The sequence below is a fragment of the Ipomoea nil genome, unplaced genomic scaffold (assembly GCF_001879475.1).
Source record: "Ipomoea nil cultivar Tokyo-kokei standard unplaced genomic scaffold, Asagao_1.1 scaffold2957, whole genome shotgun sequence".
Classification (NCBI taxonomy): domain Eukaryota; kingdom Viridiplantae; phylum Streptophyta; class Magnoliopsida; order Solanales; family Convolvulaceae; genus Ipomoea; species Ipomoea nil.
The window spans coordinates 3,754,139-3,761,070 of NW_017619385.1; the positions used below are offsets into that span (position 1 = coordinate 3,754,139).

At 32.5% G+C, this 6,932-nt stretch overlaps 1 pseudogene; it reads left to right on the top strand.

The window, feature by feature from the left end:
• The first annotated feature begins 1,196 nt into the window (after positions 1-1,196).
• LOC109162840 lies at positions 1,197-5,843 on the top strand (annotated as a pseudogene).
• The last annotated feature ends 1,089 nt before the right edge of the window (positions 5,844-6,932 follow it).

Below are 6,932 nucleotides of genomic sequence, written 5' to 3' on the forward strand. Positions count from 1 at the left end.
CATCAATGAAAATGACCTTTATGAACAAGTAATTAGGTCATGGATTTGTGTAAAGCATTTAAATATTTGATGAAAAATGAGGTAGAAGATAAAACTTTTAAGGCTGAAAGTTCTAAGATGAAGAAGAAGATATGTATTGATGACTTTTTGAGGTAGACTATTACAACTTGTATTTATGTTGGTTAGAAAGATGAGACTTTATTAGTTTATTAATCTAAGACTAGTTTTTGTCTAATTGGCCAGGCCTTGTAGTCTAAAGGCACCAATTTGCACTTCCATATGAGATGCTGTAGATTTGAGTCTAGAAAGTTGTGAGTTTGAGCCTCAGAGGAGGCGAGTAGGTGAATAGATACTGCATTGTAACAAAATTAGTAGCACTCAAAAAAAAAAAAATTGTTGATTGGAATAAAAAAACATTATTGATTGTGTTGGAGCGTGTATTTCAATTATGATTATTATTATTATATATTTCAATTATTACTAGCACTGTTAAAATAAATAATATTGTATAACAAATAACTTTATAATATACTTCGAATTTATGTTCATTTTTCAAGAAAATGAACCAAACAGAGAAAGTGTAACTTTTTAACTTTTAGAAAAATATATAAAAAAAAAAAAGATATAGTTTTTCGACATCCCGCCAAACAATAGAAAATAAAAAATGACTCATCTTTTGAAAAATATTTTTCTGATTTTAAAATGGACCCAATTATAATAAGTACATAATGTATTAATTATAGGCACATAATATGAATGTGTTTAGAATCAAGGTCCACAATACAATGAGGTTCGTGGTCCATGATATAGCAACTGATTTATTAGGCGGGGCCGGGTGATGATTTTCGTTTTTATTGTTGTGAGAAGCTTTCTTTTTTTTTTTTGTTTTTGTTTTTGTTTTTTTTTTTTGGTGTAAAGGTCCACCCAACTAATCCCCGTTCGTTCCAGAAGGCCTTGGAAGTTTGCCCAAGAAAAACCGTTACTTGTGAAAATCGAACCCAAATTATTCTGAAATTCTCCCTACAAAGAGAGCTCATTTGCCACTTAATTAAACTACCCCTTTGGATTCTTGAGAAGCTTTCTGATCACGTGTAGTGTCAACATCATAGGAATTTATTTATTTATTTATTTGAAATGACATCTTGGACTCTTGGAGTACTACCTCAACACTATATAAGTGGGGTTAGCAAACTTAGACCATATATCATTCACTTCATCAAAGTATAGTAGCGAAATGGCATGGCTTGTTATGTACCTTATTTCTTTTCTAGTTATTGCGATTGCTCATTGGGTGTATAGATGGAGAAACCCAAAGTGCAAAGGGTTGCTCCCTCCTGGCTAGCTCAATGGGTTTTCCAATCATTGGTGAATCCATCCAATTCTTCACTTCTCACTCCCTCCAAGGTATCCCACCCTTCATTCAACAGAGAGTGACAAGGTAAACTATAAAACTAGCATGGATTTTAGTTTCTAATTCAAGTATAAGAATATAGAGATAGTCGTGTAAATCTAGATGGATGAAACATATTTTATAAGCATACAGATATATAACAATATAATAGAAACGTTTCTAACAACTTTTATTATTGTTAATTCTAGAATATCAGACTATCCGTGATTATTTTACCACCAGAAAAAATATATGTGATATTTTAACTATATTAAGTAGTTGAAATAAAAGAAACTTGAGCCATTTTTTTTTCTAAAATTTCCCCTTTCTATTTACTTTTAAAGTTTGGCCATACATATTAGAATAGGAGGTAGGATAGCCAAATATTTTAATTTTGAAGGATTGCAAATGAAAAATGAAGAGAATTACAAATTTACCCTTTTTTATTATTATTATTATTATTATTATTATTATTATTATTATTATTATTATTATTATAATATAAGGATATTTAGTCTTTATATCATTTTTTTCCTTCCCATTCATTTCCAAAAATCCTATTACTCCTACCAAACAATGTAATTTGAATCCATACTTTATTCTTACCTTTTTCTTTTTTTTTTTTTTCTTGCTGAATTAGAATTTATTTCCTCTCTAATTCTTTCCTTCCAACTAAACACCCCGTAAAAGTATACTTATGAGTTTGAATATATTTTTCAGGTACGGTTCACTGTTTCGGACAAGCATAGTTGGACAAAAAGTGATTGTGTCAACGGATCCAGAAATCAACAATTTCATATTCCAACAAGAAGGGAAGTTGGTCCATTGTTGGTACACAGAAAGCGCTGCTAAAATCACAGGACCACAAGGCTTTACGGTCTATCATGGCGACTCCCACAAGTACCTAAGAAACCTGGCTCTTAACCTCGTCGGCCCCGAAAACCTTAAAGAAACGTTGCTGACCGAGATGGACCAAACGGCTCGTCAACATTTGGATCAGTGGAATGGTCTCTCCTACGTGGACATTAAAAAAGCTACTGAAATTGTAAGTATAATAATATTGTGTTGATAATAAAAAATAAAATCTATATAATATTTGCATGTTTTCACATGTAAATAATGAAACTTACATTGTGTGAGTCAATGTCACAAATAAAAATTTAAGAGACGGTCTCATCATCGGAGATTAGGGCCGGGTTACCTTTCTTGAAATTAATTCTTGGTTTTTGCACAGATGTTATTCAAACTTGCTGCCAGCAAATTTTTGAGTTACGATGAGAAGAAGGCGATGGGGCTTAGAAAGTATTATAAAGCTTTTATGGAAGGGTTTATATCATTTCCTTTCTATGTCCCCGGAACGTCCTTTTATGCTTCCATGCAGGTGCCTCTTTTAATACATTATGAAAATTTTACCAAACTTCATACTATTTGATTTTGGATCATATTTGTGTGAGACCGTCACAAATCGTTATCCATAGACAGATCGGCTAGATCAGATCAATATAAAAATGTAAAATTTATACTAAAAAAATGTTCATTAATATTAGTCAAGAATAAAGTATTTGTTATTTGGAAAAGGACGTTCAGATCAATATAAATACCTTTGATGAAAAATATAATATTTTTAAATCATAACGTAAAATTGTTATATTTTTATCAAAAGCATTACACTCCCCTTATAAGTGTTTAACACTTCATTTCTGATTAGTATTATATTTTTGAGTATAACTATTACATTTTTATTTGACTCTACCCGTCTTATGGAGAAGGATTTGTGAGACTGTCTTACACAAATTTTTGCCTTTTATTTTTCGCATAAGGAAAATAATCGTTGCGCTTATATATATAGGGACGTAAAAATGCGATCAAGTTAATTAAGGAAACGTTAAACGAGAGACAATCCAGCTGCAAGAAGAACAATAAGAAAGATTTCTTGGATTATGTACTAAGTGAAATAGACAAAGAGGACTCATTTCTAACAGAAAAAATTGCAGTGGATGTAATTTGTATGCTTATCTTTGCTGCATACGAAACCACTTCTACCGCCATAACATTAGCCTTGAAGTTCCTCAATCAACATCCTCACGTCTTAAAACAACTACAGGTAATTTGCATTTTGGTCACTTTATTTCACTAAGGCAGTATTTGGGAGAAGAAACTAAATTTCGAACCTCGGTCCCAACAGTGTGGGAATTATGCCTAAAGTAGACATATCCCTTGTCTGCACCGGCATTTGGCTCGGCCTGTCTGCTGAGCCATTGAGTCTCCGTGATTTACATTCTCCCAAATGCTCTGTCGGGCGGGAGTTTGGAGCTCTTGAGATTGGGATTCAACCTCTTCAGATTAGTTTTATTTAAGTTTTTCAATATATAGAAACATGCAATGATTAATGGTAAGGTATTTGATGCAATTACACTAGGAGGAGCATGAGAAAATTATTGCAGCCAGAGAAGATAAGGAATCCAGCATTACATGGAAAGAATATAGGTCGATGAAGTTCACGCACATGGTTAGTTTACTAATCAAAAGAATATTACTGTATGGGCCAATTTTTATTTATTAGTTATACTGAATTGGTCAACTTCGCATGCATTAAAAAGTAATCTATTTATTAATTATATACAGGTTATATAGTGATGGTGAAATTTTTTGATATGTTTCTCTAAATTAGAAACTTCCGGCCTTTGTCCTTTTTTGGGATATTAAAGTAATCTTCACATTTTGTGTATGTGGAAACAGGTTATAAATGAAACCGTTAGGCTAGCAAATATTGCTCCAGGACTCTTAAGAAAAGTGGTGCAAGATTTCCAGATAAAAGGCAAGTACAAACTTTATATATTTTGTATGTAAAAATGGGACAAATTTACCTTTGACCAAGGATATCAATCATGCCAGCTCATTCGATTTTGGGTTAGCCTTATTGAGTTGTCGAGCTTATTAGTTCAAGATAATTAATTTTTTTAGTCGGGCTCAATTACTCTAAACCATTGGACTATCCGGCTTATTGTGCAAACTCAACTAAAATTTTTGTCATTTTTAAATTGATATTCTAAATTTTCAATTTTAATTAATAATGTAGCACATTTAAATACCAATTTTAGTTCCACGAGTATTAGTAAAATGACAATTTTGGTCCATATGTTTATTTCATACCAAGTTCTATAGTGATTATATGCTTTGATACGATTATTTTTACGTAATTATCATTACATTGTAGTTCTCGAGTTTAAACTAAACTAATATTCTATATTGGTTTCAAATAAAATGTCTGCGTGCTAAATACAAAACCTATATGCACTGATGAATGCAGGATATACAATTCCGAAGGGATGGGTGTTCATGATTTGCCCATCATCTGTTCATCTAAGTGCAGAGAAGTACGATGATCCTCTTTCATTCAATCCCTCTAGATGGAATGTAAGTGATAAACATTACGCAATTAAGTAATTTTGGTATTGTAGATTTGAGTCTAGAAAGTAATTTTGGTATTGTAATACAAAAGTTATTCCTGAGAACATAGGAATAGTTATTTACCATACGTCACCTAGGAATGAATATTCCTCTACAAAGGGAATAACTCATTCCTAGGAATGCTATTCTCAAAAAAAAAAAAAAAAAAAAGGTAAAATAAACAATGGAGTATGTCTATTCCTAGGAATGTTATTTCGTTCTTGACCTATTCCATGAACCAAACATGTTGTTAGTGTCTTAAAATTGCGACCAAAATTTTTCCCATTCTTAATTAATACCTCTTTGTTTCAATATTTATTTTCATTACTTTAATGTGCGTTAAATTTTGTCCCTGGCTAAAAAGGGGCAAGAGTTACATGCGGGATCGAAGAAATTCATGGCCTTCGGCGGGGTTCAAAGGCTTTGTGCCGGTGCTGAGTTTGCAAAGCTTGCAATGGCCATAATGCTTCATTACTTGGTCACAAAATACAAGTAATTAATTACCATTAATTTCACTTTTGTTTAAATTCGTAATTACATTTTAACTTTATTTGTTTTTATTAACCAAATTCTATTTATTTTTTGTAATTTTTATTCTAGGTGGAAGGTTGTAGACGAAGGGAATATAGTTCGAAAACCAGGCTTGGCTTTTCTTGATGGCTTTAAAGTTCAAATATATACATCAGTGGATCAAACGTCAGAATAAGATAAAGATTAAATATACATCTTTGATCTATGGAGACTTTGTGCATCCTCATGTTATAGTATGTAACATGGGGAGACATTAAACTAAATTAAAGTTGAATAATTTACAAGTCCTATGTTGTTTGCCTGTTTCAAAGACTTTATTTTCATTGAGTGTTACATTTCCAGTTGTGTTTCATAAATTGTTGTGTAATTGGTATTACCGTATATATAAGTCAATGTTTCTATTTCTATGAAATTGATGTTGTACTAAATTTATAATTTCATATAATTAATAGAAGATGCATGGTTTCCTAAAGTTTGTATAAATTTCTTATTAATTATTAAATAAAAATTCATTTTAAGTCCCTTTTAAAAATAGACCTACACCATCACCATCACCATCACCATCATCATCATATTAGAGAATAATCAAGCTGGCAGCCAAAGTCTAGAGAGTTAGCTTTCTGGTTTTACTGTTCATAACAGTTAGTTAGTTAGTTAGGAGCAGTTCATGTCTTCTTCCCTCTCTGTATATAAACCAAAAACTAAGCCTCTGTACATGATGAATGAATATTCTTTTTCTCCAAGTCTTCTTTCTCTTCTAAATTCTTGATATGGCATCAGAGCTTTAGTGCTCGACAATGGCGTGGACGTTGCCCTCAACCAATGCGATACGACCACCAGGTGCTTCCAGCTCAATGCCTCACCCAATTTCTACCAAGAATCCAATCCCTAACCCTATTCCGACACCAATATGGTCCACGACTGTTGCAAATCTGCCCCATTTTAACCCTAACGACACCACCAGCTCTTACTATCTCCACGCAAATGAGAATCCGACACTTGAATTGGTGTCTGCCGCGCTAGATGGAAAAAATTATCATGAATGGGCACGTGCAATGAAGGTTGCCTTGTCTTCGAAGAACAAATTTGGGTTTGTTAATGGAGTTATCAAGATGCCGAATGTAGATGATCCCAAGTATTTCTTCTGGGATCGATGCAACAATATGGTGGTTGTAACACCCCGTGTTACGGCCTCTAACCCAAACTAATTATTTAATTACTTACCCTTAAAAAGAGAATTAAATTCCCTTAATTAATTAGTTAGGGTCCACCATAGACTATGGACCCTTATCCCTAAACCAGACCCTTAGTCCTATAAGAAATAGAATTAGTAAACCATGCCATTCAGATCCTAATTAGGACTCTTAGATATATATATATATATATATATATATATATATATATATATATAAGGACATAGGAGGCACCTAGAATTCACATCACAATAGATTTCACCACACAAGAATTCCCAAGAATTTCCCTAGGAGAAATCAAGAAGAGGAGATCTTAGAGAAAGAACCTTTATAGCCAAGGATTCTAATTAAGGCTAAGAGGTAACTCA